This window comes from Miniopterus natalensis, chromosome 2 (genome assembly GCF_054644295.1).
Source record: "Miniopterus natalensis isolate mMinNat1 chromosome 2, mMinNat1.hap1, whole genome shotgun sequence".
Taxonomy (NCBI): domain Eukaryota; kingdom Metazoa; phylum Chordata; class Mammalia; order Chiroptera; family Miniopteridae; genus Miniopterus; species Miniopterus natalensis.
The window spans coordinates 5866397-5888785 of NC_142082.1; the positions used below are offsets into that span (position 1 = coordinate 5866397).

Consider the following 22389-nt stretch of genomic DNA (forward strand, 5'->3'; position numbering starts at 1 on the left):
GGAGCTTCCCGTGAGGTCCAAGTGAGAGATTTGAGGAGGCATCTGCGACGCGTGGTGTTTTCTATAAAATAAATGCAAGTCACTGTATTGCGATGTTCCAATAATTAGGTTGCCTCTTAAAAGAGTTGATGTCAACGTTAGAATAAAACAGCATATGTTTTAGCATTTCCTAGGGACCGGCGAGGGCAAGCTTCGTACACATCGTATCATCTCGTTTATGTCTCACAAACACAATATAAAGGTGGTGCTGTCATCAAACCCTGTTTACAGGAGCCAAATTGAAGAGAAGTAACAGCTTAAAAATAATAAAGCTGAGGATAGTGCTGCTAGTGCAGAACATGGTGAATGGACTTGATGCTGCTAAATTATACACGAAAAAATGGCCAACATGGTAAATTTTATGCCATGTCTACTTTACCACAATAGAAATAAGTAAATAATAAAGTAATGAAGCCAGGAACCCAAGCCAGGCGGCATGCAGACCCGTGAAGGGCTGAGGTCACAGTGCCAGGGTAATTATTTTAGACGAGGGAAGGTGGGAACATTTTAAAAACAAATGAACGTTTGTAGGAAGCAACTGTGGTTTTATCCAGCACTTAGGAAAATGGGAGCATATGTGCCTCATGTCAAGCAACTTTATTGTTTCCGTCACCTTTAAATACAGACCGAGTGGACACATGGTGTATGTGTGACCTTCTTTTAGGAGCCTATCTCCAAGAAGGGGTAAATAGAGTTTTAAAATAAATATCTGAAATGCACTATTTTCTGATTCCAGTCAAAGTACTTTTCTTTATATTAGCGTAGTTAAATTTTCAAGATACCAAACTGGAATTATTTGTGAAATTCTTGAAACTATGCTGGGTTATATGTATTTAAACCATGTTCTAGGAAAAAGTGATTCCAGAACATTTGCCATCTAATCATAATTCACTTTATAACGACAATCTCAAAGCACGGCTGCTGAAGTTCGTTAATTGTATCACCGTCGTTGACTTTCTCAGCTCCGAGAAGAGCTCCTCCTGACATTTAGTGCTTAATGTCACTCCTTTTTCCCGACTCGGGATGGGAATGTTGTTCGCCAGGCCGTGTCTAAGGGAGTGGGCACGGGCGCACCTGCTGACTGCACATGGGCTGAAAAGCGTGGTGGTGACGATGCCCCGCCACCAGAAAGGGGCGCGGGCCCTGGGAGAAGTGGCCCCGGCGCTGAGAGGAGCGCGGCCCGCGGCCCTGCCCGCCTCGGGCCTCACACGCACGGGGCTGAGTGGATGGGGGAGCCCCCCGACGTGCTGGGAGCAGCAGCTCCCTTGGCCAGAATTTCGTGGGAACCCAGCAGGCTGAAGAAGGCTGTGCCCGCTCTCAGCCGCCCCTCGGCCGCCTTAGGTGGGGACTAGCGCACAACCAGTCGGCTCTTCCCGGCTTTTAGGAACCACGGCATGTTCTTCAGCCCCTCGGGGCAACACGAACGCGACATCAGGGACACAAATACCATTACCTTGATAAATTACGGACGGCGTAATGATTATGGAAATGGGCATCGACTGATCATCAGTCACAATTTATTTCAAATCAATGTCTGCAGCGCGTAGCCTGGATGGAAGTGTCCCCAAACCCCCGGGGATGGCAGGGAGGGCTCCTCCCAGCTCAGTCCCTGGACGGGCGCTCGGCCCTGTTGCGCGTCACCTCCTGTTCATGAAGGGCCCGCAGTGAGTCCGTGGCCGCGGGCTATGGAATCAGTCAGAGGAGCGCGGGGCTGCCCCACTCGGAGACGAGCTCATTCAGAAAAGCAGTTTCATTTAAGAGCCCGCAAATGTGCCAAACTACGGAATCCCTCCCTAGACGCAGGCTTCCCATTTTCCCCCTTTCCAATTGGCAATAAATGGTAATGTTTGACTTTACTATGCTGTTAAATTGCAAATAAATTGGTGCAGAATCATGACATAATAGGCATTCACATCTTTAAAACAATCTCCGCAACAGGAAGCATCATTTCCGTGCCTTCGTCTGAGATGGTAGCGTTTCATTATTTTTCCAACACATTTAACATTTCAAGTAATTTTAGGTCGGTGGAGCCCAACAAATCAATCCCTGTGGTAGTATTATATAATATTTCTCTAATTTTTAAGTTAGTCATCGTTTGTTAAGGATCACGGCATGGTTGATGTCTAGCTAACGATGAACTGATATAAGTAAAACTTTGTCCCTTAAAGGCTGCTTCTCAGATTAATGTTGTAGAGAGTAGATCACACTTAGCAAGAATGGACATTTGGCTCCAAGATAGGCAAGGCTGGATTTTTTTTAAAAGGCTGCCTTTTCTACTTTTGCATCTTTACCATGGAACTAAAACAATTTGTTGTGTATATACAATGGTTGGGATAGACAAGCTAATGTAGAAAAATACAACAGAAAACAAACGCGGATGCTGAGTTCAGTTTTGTTTTGTGAGAGAAAAAAGTAATATTTGCACGAATCGGCCAATGGAAGCAGATGAAAGGAAAGTTTAATGTTTCACTTGTTGTATTACACGTTGTGTTTTCCTTGTGTTTTCCATAAACATTGGTAGTAGGAACATCACACCTTAACTTTATAGTTTTACTTCCAAATATTCTATGTGATGAGACACGTATGAGGATTTTTCTGATAAAGAAAAGGTAAAATCGGTAGTTCAAGCGTAAGCATAACATGTACTTCTCTAGACTTACATAGCAATTCTCAAAAACCCATGTGGTGGTAAGAAAGGCCTGATGGGGGATAAATGTTTGAAAATGACCGTAAGGAACCTGCCAGGCAAAGGTCAAGGGCAGAATGTTTGGGTCGGGAAACAGTAAATGCAAAGACCCTGGCAAAGCATGAAGAGGGCCAGACAGCTGGCGGGTCACGGGCAAGGGGAGCGGTAGTGGGGGTGAGATTGGGCAACAGGTCTTGTGAGCCGTGGAAGGGGCTGGGTTGAGTTGAGGCTGGTGGAGAAGCCACTGGCAGGGCTGTGGCAGAGCAGGGGCAGGCCCTGATTTTCCTTAGAGAAGAATGGCTCTGTCCTTGGTAGACGGATGGATGGCAGGACGGCGAAAGCGGAGGCGGCACTCAGACAGGCAGGTGTGCCCAGAGCCCCCTCCTGGGGCCCGGCCATCACCCCAGGAGCCAGCCTGGGTCCCGGAATACTGATCACACGGCGCGTCCAGCCACTTTCCAGCCTCTAAAGCATCTTAAACTTTTATTGTTAGAATTATCTAATGTTGGCATACGTCTTGATGTACAGTAAAACTTAGATATTTCACAAAGCCAGCCCAAACACTTTGGAAGGTTTACGTGCCTTACTCTGACTTTGGGGCGGTTAGGAAGAAATTGGGTGGGGGTGGGGCATCTTGGGTTTGGGTTATAAACCGGCTATTTCTAAAAGACACGGGTGAAACAAATCAGATGACGGACTGGTGCTTTGTGCGTCATAGTAGCAATGATCTATCAATCGATAGCTGTCCGTCGAGTGCCCCAGAACCTGGCAAGATGCTGTGCTAATGGTGGGAGACGCACAGAGCTGAGCTTCCAGTCACCCCCGGGCTGGGCTGCGTCCGGAGAGCAGGTGATGGCCCTGCTGCCCTGCGCCGGGCCCAAGGCGCGGGAGGGACGCGTCTGAGGGCAGCCAGGGAGAGCAGGGAGGGGGGCACAGGCCGGCAGAGGACACCTGAGAAAGCCGCGGGAAGGGAAGAAAGCAGGCGGTCTTCTCAGAGGCAGCCGAGGAGACGGGCGGAGCGTCCACACGCGCCCCGCGGCGTGAGGGAATCGTGGGAAACGAGGAGGGAAAGGAACCTGGAGCCAGACTGGAGAGGGGCCAGTGCCTGGCCAGGGAACGTGGGCACCGTGCTGTTGGCGCGGAGCGGCTACGGAAGGACTGGGGCGAGGGACTGGCACGACGGGGGGGGCCCGGGAAGCCCGGCGCCCCGTGTGCCCGCAGACCAGGGGGGCGAGTCGGAGCAGCTGCGTCGGGAGCTGGAGCCGGGAGGCACTGCGATCGTGTTGTTCTGGGTTTTCAAGGGGAAATAATTTTACAAATATGTCAACAATCCCCCTCATTTGTGCTCAGACCGTATGAACTCATCCGATGATGTGCTGGCTTTTATCAAGAAGTGTTCTTTATATAACTGCAATGAATATTCCCTTTCTGGAGAAATTACTCACCCCCTTCCCACTCTGTCCTTGATGAAGGGTGACAAGGTGACTGTGTTCGCGAAGGAAACGTATATTCACTGGGGTTTCATGGTTCTGTGTTCATTACGGGCTCTCAGCAACGTCCCCTAGTGGACTCAGGGGGCACTATGTTTTATTCGAAAAAGTGACATTGCGATTCCCGCTCCAGCCCGCAGTGGCATTTCCTGCTGTCTTAAGGCTACCCAGTGGTGCCAATGAACGTTGACAGCCAATTATGCCAGCATGTCTTTGCTGTGTATTTTAAGATAATGCTTTTAAAAGGCTCGAATTGTAAACAGAGCTCCATCTTAATTGATGAGATTTGCATCTGGAAGGGTCTGAAGACTCTTTGTGTCATAACTAAATAACTCAGCTGACTTCCACGAGCAGGACAACCAACCACCTGTTGGGATAAGCACTTCCTTCGCCGCTAGTATTTACACCTTTTCTCTTGGACTTTCTTTTCTGCAACATCTGCACCCTGGAGGGAAGATGACAGGGAGCCCCTGAGTTCTTGGACACAGTGAAGACCTAGCTGTACCCTAGATCACCTCCGGGAGCCCACGATCTGCCTTACTGAGGCCAGGAGAGATCTGATTGTCACAGTCACAGGCATTGCCAACCTCACACTGCCCACGGCGTCGTATTCTGGCCAACGTGGTCCAAAGAGTGCCATGGTACACACTCTGCAAAAGGGGACTTCCCAGGGTCGCACTGTCCTTGTTAATGCCGCCCTAAGGCCTGGGAGCTTGGCCCCGCCGAAAGGCCTACATCTGAGATTGCCTGAGGCGCTGGGCCACTGCGGAATTTACTTTGGTTTGATTTTCCCTTTTTTTCCCTCCACCCTCCCCATTGGTTTCTCCAGAGGAGGAAAGTCAGACGGTAGTTACTGCCTTGGAAAGAGAAGATAAGCCGAGCCCTCTGGAATGCATTTTCCTAACACTCCTCCGCCGAGTGTTTCACAACTGTATCGAATGTCTTTAGACTTTCATAATGAGAAACAGACAATTCCGTAGAAAACACAACCGAGAGATTTGCAGGAAAAGAGGCTTTCAGAACCCACATGGTACCGAACGGCGCTGAGATTACGGGCTTTAGGGCTCCGGATCTTCTATTTGTCCATATTTGAGTCGGCACCGTGGCCGATTATCAGGTTGAGGGAGGGCAGAGGGGCTGGCCTGCTGATTATAAATGTGCACGTGTGCAAAATTTTCACACATAATATAATATTTCAAAGTTATTTTTATGGAGGCTCAGGGGTCCCAGAACTTAAACAAAACTGCTGATCATTGGCTCCAAGAAATACTTAGAAGGAATTATAGTTGGGGTGGTTTTTTTTTTCTTTTTGACATCATATGGAGTCATTTGCAGACTTTTGGGCTACAGATCACATAATGTTTATTTATTCAGCTGGCTTTGGAGATTTGAGCAATATTTGTAGACACACGAGTCTTTGCCTTGCTTAATAAAAACAATACTCAAAGGTATAGCTACAGCATTTCTATATACAAAAGTTTCTTACAAAGAGAGGTGGATATCGACCCAAAATGTAATTTTAAAATTAAAAATACAGAAGCTAAACAATCCCAGAAAAAAATTCATCCAGCATCACCTTTTTTAAGAAAGCTTTAGTGAACCTCACACCCCCTGTCCTATAATGCTTGAAAATACAGTATGATCCTGCACAAAACCGCTATAAACAATACTTGGCATTATTCCACTCCGATCATCTACAACAAACAAGACCCGGTTCGCCTTCTAAGGATGATCATTTAGCAGGAGGCGTGCGATTTTGTCGGTATTATCGGTAGAGATTTATGTCACAGAATCAACTCGTTCTTTCCTATGAAAGAGATGGAATAAATATTTCATAGCTATGGCTTTTGAGGAACATTTCCTCTTTCACTCTTGAAGCCGTCTTTCAACACGGATGCCAATCAGAAGTCTTGAACGGCTGTAAAATGCATCTTGTCTGCTTTCCTTTGAAAAATGTAAGGGTGTCAAGATACAGCTGAAATATTCATGATGTGGACAATATTACAACAGGGCTGGAACTTGCTGACTGTTCCAGTCCCTGTGGCTCGTTCAGCTCCTCCTTTCTGTACGGCCTTGCCCCTAATGCTCCCTAAGCCCCCGATTTGCCCCCACGGGCTTATGTGACACCCGCGTGAGGAGAGTTGCTGCTAGCGTTTCACATCACAGTTTCCTCGGCCAGCTTACCTGTGGTTTTGTTCCTCAGATCATTGTCTTTTCTTTTGTTCTTTCTTGTCTCTTTCCCCTTTGACGGACCTGCTCTGCTAGTTAAATAAAGTAATCGCTTTCTGTGAAGTTATCTTTTATAAGGTTCCTCTGCTAATATCTGACTAATACAGAGGAATATCGCGGTCAGAAAGATGACCGACCTGTAGAACTTTGCCAGTGTGATTCCTGTCGACTTTGCCGTAGCCCCTACAAAAAGTGTGCCCCACTCTCCTCGGGCGCGCTCACCCTCAGAAGGGTGAAAGGATTACATTTGGGTTAATGTTAGATGTTTTCCATACAGAGTGACATGATTTGAGAAGGTGTTTGAAAGCAGAGGCCTTAAATGGGTTCCTTAGAGAGAAAATAGTTATTGAACTCAGCTTTCAAAGGAGCAGAGCAAGGTCTTTTGGTTACACAAACTCCCTTACACACACACACACATGCACACACACACTGGTCATGGTCTACAAATACTAGCCTAGGAAGAACTGCATATGAAGGAGCTTAGGGTCACAGACGACCACAGACTAGCCATTTGCCATATACTACTTTATTTCTTATGAAGTGCAGTAAAGCATATTTTAAATTCCCCTTTTCTGTCTCTTTTTACCAAAACTACTGTCTTCTTTTTCTCACCCTAATCCAAGTCCAAGCTTCTTTTAAATTTTATAAACAGAAAGGCCTTCCTGCTGGTAATATATCTATATCTATAGATGATATAGATAGATGATATAGATAGATATAGATATAGATATAGATATAGATGATATAGATATAGATATAGATATGTATAGATATGTGTGTGTGTGTATGTGTGTATATATATATATATATATATATATATAAGCCAACCTCTGTCACAGACCAAACTACAATAACAAGCAGGTCAAAAAGAGGGCAAAGCAGAACATTACTTCAGGCCTTCTGCTGTGCCAGGCACTGTAGCAGGTAGCTTTCTAATTTTTCTCAATTAAAACAGAATTAAAAAGATGTGTGGTTTTTTCCTTGTTGCTTCAATATAGTTAAACAGTTGGCCCTTGAGCAATGAAAGGATTAGGGGCACTAACCGCCCCCAGTAGAAAGTCCATGTATAATTTTTGGTTTCTCCCAAAATTAGTTGTCCCTCAATATCCACTCAGGATTGGTTCCAGAAACTGCAAAGATACCCAAATCCATGGATGCTCAAGTCCCTTGCCTAAAAGGGCGTGGGTCAGTGCATACAGTTGGCCCTCTGCACCCACAGATGCCCAACCATGTTGAAAACAGTACATGCATTTATTGAAAAAACTTTGCATATAAGTGGACCCATGAAGTTCAAAGCTGTGTTGTTCAAGGGTCAGCTGTATATAAAACAGAATTCTATTCCTTTTATTTTGTTATTTGATTATTTTGGTGACTGAACTACCATATCCTGTTTGGAGCAATAGATCTCTCTTTCCAGAGAAATAAAATATATGAAACCTGAAAAGGAACTCACGCGGATTTATTTTGTTTATAACATAGTATGTCCCTTAAGAAATAAAGCATATTTCAGTTCCCACTGACATGATCAGTGGGGTTGAGTACAGGTACAAACAAAGAAAGGTCAGACTTCAGGAAGGGTGATCCTGTGAAAAATGTGTTTCAGAAATATGTCGTAGAAAATGTTGGTAAGTTTCTAATATTTTAATGGAAAACTATACAATGCTATTTGTGGGCTGATTAATATATATATTCTTGCCTACACGACTTTTAAAAAAATACCTTTTTTATCCCTAGTTTTATACTTTAAGAAGCTAAAGAGATAGAAGTCAGAAAAAAATCAGTTCAGCTAAATATATTAATTTCACAGCTGCAGAGACGAATTAGATGGCTTCTATGATAGTGTCCGTCCTTTTGCTTGTCTTTTTAGCTGAGCGTTCATACTTTTTCAAAGAACTGTAGCAATGCATTTTTAACAAAATCACAATGACTCTGTTACTTTCATGAAGATTTATTAATAGTGACTACTAAATAAAAATGTCAATGACACAGTAAATAATCATGCATAAAAAGCATAAAGAAATGCTACATTGGTTTGAGGACAAATAGGAAATGTAATTTACATTCAAGTAGAAAATGAATTTCTAGTAATGCTTGGTGAAAACAAATTATGGGCAAACAAACTAATGGTTCTCATGATACCTGGATCAGAAGGCAAAACTGAAACAAGCTCAGGTTCTCTGCAATGTACAAACAAGGCTGACCCTGGGCAAGACTGTTAAGTGAGTACTTGGCTCCACATGCCTTCCTCGGGTACCCAGCCCCCCTAAGCCCTTCTCCTGCATCCAGGCATCCAGGAGTAACCTGACCACAACAGGAATTGTGTTTTCAGTCCCTGCTCATAGAACGTTTTCTGTCCTGACTTCCTTCCATCCTTTTATGGCAGTGTTTCTCAAACTTTTGACTGTATATTACTTAGAGATTTATATATCCCAATGTATTTCTACCTTCTATAGGAAAAAAATAGATCCCATAATAAAAAATAAAATCAAAATACTCAGGGAGGAACAAAATAAAAGTCAACATAGTACCAACATAGCAATTACACAATGAAACCAATTGATGAACAAATATAAAATCTAATAATAAGGTTACAAATATATTAATCCATGCATATTTGCCTACAACCAAGGCCAGGTCAAAACAGTCCATCCCTCAACTTGGGGAATTTTAACCATTTTCATATGAACATGAGTAGCGGTAGCCAGGCTCCCAAGCATCGAGTTGCCGTCAGATGTCTGCATGGGACACCAAGTCAGAGTTCTCAGCTCATTCTGGTAACATGCAAATATCAGTTTATGAACAGAACATTCTAGCAACTCAGCAAATTCTAGTGGAGTGCCCATCAACCGCTATGAAATTGCATATTATTCAAGTATTAAACCAAAGATGAGTTTTCTGTCCATCAGGCTGAACTTTGAAGTTCCACGGAAATCAGAAGATATGCTTTGAGCGTTAGGGCCCCAGCGTCTGCTCTGATGATGAACAGATAGAGTCTGAGTCTGTTCCCAGGTAGAGCCTGCATGTTCAGCCTTGTTCTTAGGGCCTAATGACTATAAATTCAAAACCTCAGGCTATGAGAGAGAGAGGGAGAGAGAGAATGAATGAGTGAATGAATGAATGAATGAATGAATGAATGAATGTGGAAGAGAGTAGTATCTCAGTAAGCCAGAGCTCTGTGTGACCTCCAAAAAAGCCATCTTATCATCAGGCTGTTATTGGGCCAGAAACTAGGGAATCGGTGCAGGGAACAATGATAGTCGGTGGTCAGAGCTCAGGATGTGAGTGGGAATCCAGGAAAGTCAGGGGGCCTGGTAGAGCCAGGGCAGGGCAAGGCGGCGGGGCGCTGGCCGCACGGCTGGGAGACGGAGACGCTGGCGCCCTGAGACCCCAGATGCGGACTCTCGGTGTCCAGAGATGCGGTGACCGCAGCTTTCTGGGGGAAGTCGCTCTTATCCAGTTAAGTCAGGGATTTCCAGGGCGCTCGCCTTCTGCCAAGGCTTTGAGTCGTCAGTGCCAAGCCGGTGGGTACGTCTCCCATTTCCTGTCTCCGTTTGCTGGGCAGTGGGTCCGTTCTGTGACTCAGCCGGGGCTCTGATGACATCTGTTTGTCTGAGCGTGTCAGGCCATCTGTACAAAGGCATTTCAAGTGTGTGGCTGTGAAAGCACCTCTTCCGTCCGGTTGTAATAACAGTTACTACATCGTGGAGCTTACAGACGGGCAAATGGCCTCAGCACCTTCTCCTGCGCCGGGCGGCGGCCGTCCGGCCGGGGACCGCCAGCGTGGCGCCTGGGCCTCGGCGTGGAGCAGGGGGTTTCCAGCCGGCGGTGCTGTCGACCATTCTTGTTGTTCTGTTGACAGGTCTTTACTTTTTAGGTTGTGTTTCCGGAGAAGCCAAGGACAAATGTTAGTGTGACTGTCGGTCATTTTTTTCTTTCCTTTTTCCTTCTTTGTTGTTGTTGCTGTTGGTGACGATGGCACCGAAAGAGACCAGGAGCCAGGAGAACACAAAATGCATTATTCAGAGTGGGTTTTCGACACTAGGTTTTCTGTTAAAAATTCTAGTCCAGTTGACCCTGCATGCTCTTTGTGTTTGCCCGCGGACACCCTGACAGTAATGTCACCCTCGTGCCTGCACAGGAGATGGTAAAAATGAGGGGTTGGAGCCTGGCTAAAGCACTTTGCTCATTGATCAACTTGGCAGGGACTCTCTAAGCTTTTTAGCCCTGACAGGAATAACCATTTTTTCCACTCTGTTTTCACCATAGACAGTTCTTTCCTCTGATCTTCAGATATTACCCAGGGCCCTAGATCTGTAGAGCTTCAGAAATCTGATCACCTCACTCCACTCTTCTTCCATTTGTATTATGATTTTTATCAGAATCCTCCCAAATATATATTTAAGGAGACTCAATTGGAAAAAGCTCAGAATGTAGAAAAATCTAAATCTATAAACAGAAATTTGTTAGTTTAAGGCCATTTTAAATAATCAGTTTGGTTACCACTGTTTATAAACCTGCACAGAATATGAATTGCTCTGTTATAAACTATATTCATTTTCTTTAATTCCCTAGTTCTTAGTTATTTTCTAAATATTTGTGAAGGGTGTCAAATTCCTGAAAGCTGAAAATAGCTGTTGCAGGAGTAGATTTAATAGTAAATGATTATTTTAATTCACTTGGTATTTGGGAACGGTAATCTTGATTGCATGGCTAAACTCAGTAGCACCCTTACGTAATTGCTCTCTATAAATTAACATGTTATTTCTATCTTCTGTGATTTTCAAGAAATGAAAGCTGTTAACTATAAACTAGAGCTAAATCACCCAAGTCACAGTCAAACTAGAAGTTTCTTACACCCTCCTGTATTCAATTGTATGGTGATTGGCTGTTTGTGTGTGTCTGTCTGTCTGTCTGTCTGTCTAACTTAGGACAGACTGGACAATCAGCTGAGCTTCTCCACTATTGAGTTATTTATCTTGTAGATGCTGCCTTGGGTTGTTATTCTGGCATATAATTACACTTAATAAAATCCTGTGACTTTAAATGTATGAGAAGTCACTGAGAAAGTACCTGTTTAAAAATGGGTAATTTTAAGAATGATTTTTTAAATTATTTAGCCTAATCAGTGAACGCCAGGAGGATTATGTCCTGAATGATTGTATAGTGTGCATGCACATGCCTCTGATAGAGAGGACTGCTTTCCAGGAAAGAGAACTGTAATTCACCAGTGATATTCACCAGGGACTATTTAAATAAATAATTAGTATATTCTCTAAAATTATATATTCAGAATCAATGAAGAATAGATTACCACTATATCCAGGTTAAACAATTACAATAAAAAGTAATTAGGTTTATCTTGGTATTGGCAGACCTCTTACCTGATAATGTTTTATTATGGTGTTTGAGTCAATACCAATAACATGTTGACAAGTTGAATGGTAATCATCATTAATATTGAGATATATATGTGTGTGTATGTGTGTGTGTGTGTGTGTATTTGTATTTCTCAGAAGTTATAGCGGCTGCAAACAGCAAAATCTCAAAACATGATTGACGAGCAACATCTCCAGCTATCTGACTATGCTGGCCACCGATTTTGAAGAGCTAGCGATGCCTTTCAGACGTAGTAAAGGAGTCTCCGTGCAAAAGGAGACCAAGGAAGGAAATCCAGAGTGCGACTCAGGGGTACAACCAGTTAGGTGCAGAGCTGCAGACAAGAAGCCTTGGCTGTGGAGAGGCAGTGTGGCCTAGGAGAGAAAGCATGTTCCTGAAAGCCACGCAGTTGGGTTTCGAGCCAGGGAAAGCACCCTGCTCTCTCGGAGCTCTGCGGGATGAAGGGCACAGCATCTACCTGTTTCCAGCGCAAGTCATCTGCTGCCTTCACGTGCGTTCGTTTCCTTCTCTGCTCCCCAGCGCTCTCTCTGATTGTACTCATGTAACGGGAGGTCTGTTTTAGGAAAAAATAGGCAATTTTCACCTAGAATATTAATTGTATTTTAAAGCGCCTTTGCAACATGGTCATTTAGAAATTTCCTTGGACAAGTTGCCGCATTTGTTTGCTGACTGCCGGACAAGCAGGGTCCCTCTGACATAGTGCCAGGCACATAGCTGCTGCTCAGTGAACATTTCCTGATGAATGAACAGGTGGGAAAACACGGGATGTATATTCTCACAGGAGCACCCTGAGATGACATGATGAAATTCCTGGGCCAGAGTGAAAGTCCGCAGAACCAGCATCTCAGTGTTATCAGTGCCACTGTAGAATTAGGCCCACACACTTTCCTGTAGAAAAAGGTTGAAGTTGTTTCAACCTGAAATTCTGAGCTGAGGAGCCCACAGCTCCTTCTAAGTGAAGTGAAACCAACAACTTTTTCCCACAACCATCTCCAACAGTCAAGTGTCAAGGAGACAGAAATCCTCGGGCTCCCAGCTACGTGTGATTTGCCAGACCCCAGGGATTGATTCGGGAAAGCAAACCACCAGTTTGTGTAAAAACAGTTCCACTGCTGCATTCTCTAGAGTCACAAGTGACCTCTGGCTTCCCAAACCTAACATGGAGCGTTGGCTTGTCCCCACCCACACCTTCCACCAAGGCACCGTGAACCACGCACCCCACTGCCCCAGGTTCTCGGTAGGACATGTGAGAGCCAGAAATTGAAAAAACAAATCAGCTATCTACGCAGCAAATGATAAGCCATGGATCTGTGTGTTCCACCACAATATAAAAATCCAAAGCTTTTCATCGAGTCTGAACCATAGACAAACGTAGCAGGAGCCCCATTCCACTTGCTCCAGCTCAGGGTGTCCAGCGCGCCCTGAGATATCCCCATAATTGGGGATTAAATCTGGATTTGCCAGGCACTTTCCTGTAAGCCTCTCCATTCCCTTGTTTTCTCCATTGCTTCTTCCTTCCCCCTAAATGGGGGGAGGGGGAGTCTATCTATATGCCTGTGTCTATCTTCTACACTCTTTCCCCGGCCATGTCATTGAAATTCATTGCTTTCATAATCACTTCCCTGAGACTCACAATTTTTTATCTCTGACCCTTAGGCCATTCTGGTTTCTCTGCTTACAGACTCCTGAAGAGGCCTCTGCCCCTCCTCCCACATATTCGACCCCTTCCTATTGGCTGCCCTGCTGAGCTGGGAGCCTCCTGAGGCCCAGGCTCCGCTCTTTCTTCCCTTCTCTCATCCCTGGGTCTACCTGGGACACTGCAAGTGACTCCAAAGTTTCACCTGCACTGCAAAGCCTGTGAAGGTGTTCTCCATTGACACTGAAATGCACTCAGCTACCCTCCTCCTTTTTTCACTCTGTTCGAATTCTGTACCTTGGTCGTTCTGTCTCATTGACTTGGATGCTTTCCATTTCCAGCTCCTGCCCAAAGTCTTTAAGAAATCGGACTCTCCCTTCAGCCTCAGCTAAACCCCCAAAGGCTCCATGAAGCTCTCCCCAGTCCTGCTGCTGGAAGTAGCCTCTCCCACCTCCTAATTTCCATAACACTTAACCCATACCTCTTTTATGGTACTCACCAATTTCCTGTGTTTGTTATACTATTTTTTTTCAAGTTTCTTTATCTTTATTGTTGAAAATATGACAGATGTCCCCTTTTTATCCCCATTGATCCCCTCCACCCCACATCCATCCCATCCCCAGGCTTTCCCCAGACCAATGTCCATGTTCATGGGTTATGCTTACAAACATATAAGTACTTTGGTTAATCTCTCCCCACCCACTCCCCACTCCCCACCTTCCCTCTGAGATCCCTCAGTCTGTTCCATGCTTCTATGTCTCTGGATCCATTTTGTTCATCAGTTTATTTTGTTTATTATATTCCACATATAAGTGAGATCATGTGATACTTGCCTTTCTCTGACTGGCTTATTTCACTTAGCATAATACTCTCTAGTTCCCCCCATGCTGTGCCAAAGAATGAAAGATCCTTCCTCTTTACAGCTGCATAGTATTCCATGGTGTGAATGTCCCACAGCTTTTTATCCACTCACCTACTGATGGGCACTTGGGCTGTTTCTAGTTCTTAACTATTATGAATTGTGCTGCTACGAACATAAGGGTGCATAAGTTCTTTGTGATTGGTCTTTCAGGTTCCTTAGGATATATTCCTAGAAGTGGGATCACTGGGTCAAATGGCAGGTCAATTTTTAATCTTTTGAGGAAACTCCATACTGCTTTCCACGGTGGCTGCACCAGTCTGCATCCCCACCAGCAGTGGACTAGGGTTCCCCTTTCTCCACACTCTCGCCAGCACTTGTAGTTTGTTGATTTGTTCATGGTCCCATCCTGACAGGTGTGAAGTGATACCTCACTGTGGTTTTAATTTGCATCTCTGATGATTAGTGAAGTTGAGCATTTTTTCATATGTCTCTTGGCCATCTGTGTGTCCTCTTTGGAGAAGTGTCTATTCAGGTCCTTTGCCCATTTTTTAATTGTATTGTTTGTCTTCCTTTTGTTAAGTTGAATGAGTTCCTTGTATATTTTGGATATTAACCCTTTATTTGATGTGTCATTGGCAAATATGTTCTTCCATATAGTGGGCACACTTTTCATTTTGTTGATGGTTTCTTTTGCTGAGCAGAAGCTTTTTGTTTTGATGCAGTCCCATTTGTTTATTTTCTCCTTTGTTTCTCTTGCCCTAGGAGATGTATCAGCAAACATACTGCTATGAGAGATGTCTGAGATTTTGCTGCCTATGTTTTCTCCGAGGATTTTTATGGTTTCATGTCTCACATTTAAGTCTTTTATCCATTTTGAATTTACTTTTGTGTATGGTGTAAGTTGGTGGTCTAGTTTCATTTTTTTGCATGTATCTGTCCAATTTTCCCAACACCATTTATTGAAAAGACTGTCTTTACTCCATTGTATGTTCTTGTCTCCTTTGTCAAATATTAATGGACCATAATGTCATGGGTCAATTTCTGGGTTCTCTGTTCTGTTCCACTGATCTATATATCTGTTCTTGTGCCAGTACCAGGCTGTTTTGACTATAGTGGCTTTGTAGTATAGCTTGATATCTGGTATTGTGATCCCTCCAACTTTGTTCTTCTTTCTCAAGATTGCTGTGGCTATTCGGGGTGTTTTTTGGTTCCATATAAATTTTCAAAGTGTTTGTTCTAGATCTGTGAAATATGCTATTGGTATTTTAATAGGGGTTGCATTGAATTTATAGATTGCTTTGGGTACTATGGACATTTTAATGATGTTAATTCTTCCAATCCATGAACATGGTATATTTTTCCATTTGTTTATATCTTCCTCTATTTCTTTTTTCAGTGTCCTGTAGTTTTCTGAGTAAAGGTCTTTTACATCTTTGGTTAAGTTTATTCCTAGGTATCTTACTTTTTTAGTTGCAATGGTAAATGGAATTGTTTTTTTTTTAGCTTCTCTTTCTGAAAGTTCATTATTGGTGTATAAAAATGCCATCGATTTCTGGGTGTTAATTTTGTATCCTGCTACCTTGCTGAATTCATTTATTAAATCTAGTAGTGTTTTGGTAGAGTCTTTAGGATTCTGTATGTACAGTATCATGTGATCTGCAAATAATGAGAGTTTTGTTTACTCCTTTCCAGTTTGGATGCCTTTTATGTATTCTTCTTGTCTGATTGCTGTAGCTAGGACTTCCAATACTATGTTGAATAAAAGTGGTGAAAGTGGACAATCCTGTCTTGTTCCTGTTCTTAGGGGAAATAATTTTAGTTTTTGCCCATTGAGTATGATGTTGGCTTTAGGTTTGTCATATATGGCCTTTATTATGTTGAGGTATGATCCTTTTATTCCCACTTTGCTGAGAGTTTTTATCAAAAATGGGTGTTGGATTTTATCAAATGCTTTTTCTGTATCTATTGATATGATCATGTGATTTTTGTCTTTCAATTTGTTTATGTGATGTATCACGTTTATTGATTTGCAAATATTGTACCAGCCTTGCATCCCTGGAATGAATCCCACTTGGTCATGGTGTATGATCTTTTTAATATATTGCTGGATCCGATTTGCTAATATTTGGTTGAGGATTTTAGCATCTGTGCTCATCAGGGATATTGGCCTATAATTCTCTTTCTTTGTAGTGTCTTTATCTGGTTTTGGAATTAGGCTAATGCTGGCCTCGTAAAAAGAGTTTGGAAGTGTTCCTTCCTCTTGGATTTTTTGAAATAGTTTGAGGAGGATAGGTGTTAATTCTTCTTTGAATCTTTGGTAAAACTCTCCTGTGAAGCCATCCAGGCCAGGACTTTTGTGTACTGGGAGCCCTTTGATTACTGCTTTGATTTCATCAGCAGTTATTGGCCTATTCAGGCTTTCTAACTCTTCCTGATTGAGTTTTGGAAGTTTGTATTTTTCTAGGAATTTATCCATTTCATCCAGGTTGTCCAGCTTGGTGGCATATAGATGTTCATAGTATTTTCTTACAATCCTTTGTATTTCTGTTGGGTCAGTTGTTATTTCACCTCTTTCATTTCAGATTTTGTTTATTTGGGTCCTCTCTCTTTGTTTCTTGATGAGTCTGGCTAAAGGTTCATCAATCTTGTTTATCTTTTCAAAGAACCAGCTCTTGGTTTCATTGATCTTTTCTATTGTTTTTTTAGTCTCTGTCATTTATTTCTGCTCTGATCTTTTTTATTCCTTTCTTTGTACTTACTCCGGGCTTTTCTTGTTGTTCTCTTGCTAAGTTTTTAAGATGTAGGGTTAGAGAGTCTGTTACAAGTTTTTCTTGTTTTTTGAGGTAAGCTAGTAGTGCTCTGAACTTCCCTCTCAGGACTGCTTTCATTGTGTCCCATAGATTTGGAGTTGTTGTGTGTTCATTTTCATTTGTTTCCAGGAATTTTTTTATTTCTTTCTTGATCTCTTTGGTAATCCCTTCATTGTTTAAAACATGCTTTTCAGCCTCCATGTGTTTAAATGTTTTTTAGTGTTTTTACTGTAGTTGATTTCTAATTACATGTCACTGTGGTCTGAGAAGATGCTTGATATGATTTCAGTCTTCTTGAACTTGTAGACTTGTTTTGTGTCCTAACATGTCATCTATCTTTGAGAACGCCCCATGTACACTTGGGAAGAATGTATATTCTGAGCTTTGGGGTAGAATGTTCTGTAAATGTCAATTAAATCCATCTCATCTAGTGTGTCATTTAGGCTCACTGTTTCCTTGTTGATTTTTTTCTGGAAGACCTATCCAGTGAAGTCAGTGAGGTGTTAAACTCCCCTAGTATGACAGTATTAGTGTCAATCTCTCCCTTAAAGTCCTCTTGAAATTTTTTATAAATTTAGGTGCTCCTATATTGGGTGCATATGTGTTTATCAGGGTATATCCTCTTGTTGGATTGATCCTTTAGTGTTATGTAATGACCTTTCTTGTCTCCTCTTATGGTCTTCGTTTTGAAGTCTATTTTGTCAGACATGAGTATTGCTGCCCCAGCTTTTTTTTCATTTCCATTTGCATGGAAATTTTTTTTTTCATCCCTTCACTCTCATCCTGTGTGTCTTTTGTTCTGAAGTGGGTCTCATGTAGACAGCATATATTTGTGTCATGTTTTCTTATCCATTCAGCCACCCTATAAATTTTTATTGGGGCATTTATTCCATTTACATTTAAGGTTATTATTGAAAGATACTTATCTACTGCCATTTTGTTTCTTTATGCCTACGTTTCTCATTCTCTCTATTTCTACTTCTAATTATAGGAGTCCCTTTAACAGTTCCTGTAGTGCTGGTTTGGTGGTGATAAATTCCTTTAGCCTTTTTTTTGTCTGGGAAGCTCTTTATTTCACCATCTATCTTGATTAATAATCTTGCTGGATAGAGGAGTCTTGGTTTCAGATCCTTGTTTTGCATTACCTTGAATACTTCATGCCATTCCCTCTGCCTGTAGAGTTTCTGAGGGGAAGTCAGCTGATAGCTTTATGGGAGCTCCTTTGTAGGTAACAGATTGCTTTTCTCTAGTTTCCTTTAAGATTCTCTCTTTGTCTTGAATTCTTGGCATTTTAATTATGATGTGTCTGGGCGTGGACCTCTTTGGATTCTTCTTGCTTGGGACTCTCTTTGCCTCCTGAACTTGTGTAACTTTTTCATTTACCAGGTTAGGGAAATTTTGTGCCATTATTTCATCAAACAGGTTCTCTAACCCTTGCTTACTTTCGACCTCCTCTGGCACTCTTATAATAAAAATATTGTCATGTTTCATGCTGTCCCATAGCTCCCTTAACTCACCTCCTGTTTTTTAATTGTTTTTTGGTTTGGGGTCTCTGATTGAGTGATTTTTTCCTACCCTGTCTTCTGATTCACTGATCTGATCCTCAGCTTCCTCTAATCTGCTCTTTATTCTTTCCAATGTATTCTTTATTTCTGCTATGTCATTCTTCATTTCTGACTGGTCATTTTTCATAGTTTCCATATCTTTTTTCATGCTGTAGAGCATTGTTACAATCAGTATTCTGAACTCTATATCTGAGAGATTGCTTATCTCTACTTCATTTAGCTCTTTTTCTGGAGACTTCTCTTGTTCTTTCATTTGGGGCTTGTTTTTTGGTCTCCCCATTTTGGCTACTTTTTGGGGGTTTTTTTATGTGTTAGGTAGATCTACTAGGAGACTCAGTCTTTTTGGATGGTCTCTGGTACAGTCCAATGTCAGACGCAGTTTGTGACTGGCCCTTAGTACCCTATTTGGAACTATCAGTAACCCTAGGCTTGAGGTCTCCACTGCTGGGGCTGGGTGTGTTTGGACAGGACCAAGATGCACACCAAAGTCTGCTTTTCCAAGGCCCGTCCCGAAGCAGATCAGGCAAAGACTCAAAGCACCCTGAGGTCTGCCTCTGCCTTCAGGCTGATTAATCTGATTCTCTTAATGAGCCTCAGGCAGTAGAAGCTCCACAGTGTGGGATGACTGGTTGTTATCAGTCTCTTAACAAGCCTCAGGCTGTAGAAACTCCTCTGGGCAGGGCAAGAGGCTTTCCAGCAGGGTGGGGCAATTGCTTTCCCCCTCAGGCAGAAGACGAAAATTTGCTGCCTTGAGAAAGATGTCCTCCACAGTCTGGGGGAACGACTCTCCCCAGACTCTCCCCACACAGCTTTAGTCTACTCCATTCCCCCTCTGCCGGAGCCCAAGGTGAGTGGCTGCTCAGGAAACTTTGTGAGTTGGCTGTTTAAGAGGGTGCCTGCAGTTCCAGCTGCCTCTCCCTGGCAGACAGAAACCCAGCTGCTTTTCACAGCCAGATGTTATGTGGGTACCTTTCTCAGTTCTGGTGCTCTGGGCTGGGGGAGCCCAGCCTGGGATTTAGGCTCCAGAGTCCTCTGTGGGAACCCCCACAGCTGAGACCTCCCTCTGGGCCTTCAGCTACTGCCTGCGGGAGCCGGGCCAGCCCTCTCACATCCATACTTCCCACCAGTCCCTGTGTGGTCTCACCTTTTCCTCCTTGGCTATGAGGGTGCCCTCCAGCTCGTTTTCAGTTGGTTTTCAGGATGTTTTTTTCTGTGTTCTAGTTGTGAATACATATTCGTCCCGGGAGGGTGTCAGTGTAGCTTCCACTCAGTCTGCTACAATCTTGGATCTCCTATACTTCTTATTTATGTAATTTCCGTGAGGAAATGGTTATGCTTTATACAGCTATAGATCTCTCCTACCACCCGATACATGCAAAGATGCTTAGCAGTTGTTTGTTACATGAATGATTCAGTGAATGAGTAATAGTTTCATAGATAAGTACATTATAGAGTAGTTAACATACACAGTCGTAGTAAAATAAATACCCTATAGTACAGCAATGTCACTCTTTGTACCGTTTCTCCAGGCTTATACCACAAAACATCTTCGCTTGGCAACTCTAATGAGCCACCCGCCACAAAATTGAGGAAGAACACACCTTTTTGGTAAGTAGCACGTACATTTTTTTAATCTGAATGAAGTAAGAAAGCTAATGTTTACGCCTCCATTTTGATGAAAACCCTATTTTGTAAAATTTGTACACGTTCAGAGGTATTTTACTGTAAGTCAAAGGGAATTGATGAGAAAAAGTTTACAAGAAAATTGTTATTTCTTAAAGACATTAGCGCAAGATCTTTCTGTTTTGACACAATGCTGAGGTGATTTTCTATATGTCTGGAAGGAATTTACCCCCCAGTGGATCATTACAGCCCATCCTCTCCACCTTCCTCTGCCCACCTCCACTGGAGTCTATTACAGTCATAACTTCTAACACTGCAAATTAGTTTCCCCCATTTTTTACATTTTATGTGAATGGAGGGACTATCCTTTTAAATGACTTAAAAATAAAGACAAAAATTAAAAAGTGAGCATAAAGGCCAAGTGATTTTGCATTTATGTAACAGCTGTTTTGCCAGATGATTTGACAGCTAATTGGAGTCATATTGCTTTTATTCTTAAGCCCAGCAAATATCACCTTGTTTTAATTGAGGGTCACTGCTGATTAAGCACCCCACTCAGGTGTTTCCTCATATCTGTGCCTAATAAATTACAGCCTGGCCAAGATCGGAAGAGGTGTTCATCACCTCACATGTTAGAGCAACTGTCGTTTATAATTAGAGTAAAAGATTCCTCTTAGCATTGACTGATTAAATGGGAATTAACATAAGATGAAGATTTTGAATGGTTCCGAAAGGCACCAAAAAAAAAAAAATAGATAGAGGCACACTAAGATCAACTGAAGGCTCAATAACACATTTGTCAAAGGCTGTATTTTATTTAGCATAATAAGTAAGAAAGGGGATACAGTTTATTTATTTCCAGAGAGAGAACAGGCTTTCCAGATATCTATTCTAGAGAAGGCCTTCCTAGACCCTCCTCATCTCTATTAATATATAAGCATCTTCCCAAGATACAGCAATTAAACCCTAATACTTCAATGTGTCATTTAATGATTCAGATAGTATCTTAGTGATTGAGATCCTGGAGAGAAAGACTTAAGTTTCTACTTATCCTAAATTTCCAGAAAAATTGTTGTTGCCAAATCTCTTTTACATTGTTATTAAATGATATCACTTCTCTTTCATTCTTAATTTTCACGTTAGGGCAGCTTCTGCCTTTTTTGAAAATAATTTCTTTTCCAAATCATCTCTTTACATTCAGTGTCATTAATGATCTACAAATCACAGCACAGTGGTCGATTTCATCTTGTCTATGATGGGCTATTAATCTGCTGCCCATAGAAAGGTCTTGACTTTGCTCCTAAACGTTACGATACACTCAGGTTTAGAGAGACCTGCAGTCCTCCATGTGCCTACATCATTTTAACATGGAATCATCTTCATGTCAATTTTGCATGCAAGAAAAACATTTAATGCATATTTCCTAATCAAGTTTTATTTAAAACTGTTCAGTGGGCTTCTATGTATCTCAAAGAATATGTATGCTATAAAGCATTTAACAACTTGGAAGATTAAAATTGGTATTAAAAGATGCAATTAGGCAGTATTTCAACTTTTTAAAATGTTGGTAATTACAAAAATAGCCACTTAGAATATAATTCCATTCAATTATTAACATATATAAATGTGAAAAACAGTAAGTTCTTTCTGGAATGAAGGTGGGGCCCCTCTCTAACCACTGCCCCACCCAAAGACAGCCAGTCTGATTTCTGTCATGGAGATTAGAGATGCTAATCACTGAACTTCCTTTAAGTGTGATCATACAATGGGTGCTTTTTCGTTTCTGGCTTGGTCTTTCATTCAATGTAATGTTTTTGCGTTTCATCTCTGTTGTTGAGTATAATAGTTTGTACATACTTTTAACAGGTGAGTAGTATTCCATTGAATTAATATGCTACAATATTTTAGACCGTTTGTCTATTGGCTACTTGGGTTGTTTCCAAGTCTTACATATTACATATAAAGCTGTTACAAACATTTTTGTGGAAGTCTTTTGTGGCCATAGGTGTCCATTTTTATTGGGATAATACGGAGGAGTGGGATTTCTGGGTC

The 22389-nt window shown here is 42.3% G+C and overlaps 1 long non-coding RNA gene across 1 annotated transcript in view; it reads left to right on the top strand.

Moving 5' to 3' along the window:
* LOC107541970 (uncharacterized) overlaps positions 1–20267 on the top strand; it is a 1179532-nt gene extending 1159265 nt beyond the window's left edge. The window contains exon 7 of the long non-coding RNA XR_001603661.2: positions 20244–20267. This is a non-coding gene — a long non-coding RNA (uncharacterized LOC107541970). The remainder of the gene's footprint in view (positions 1–20243) is intronic.
* Positions 20268–22389: the final 2122 nt, after the last annotated feature.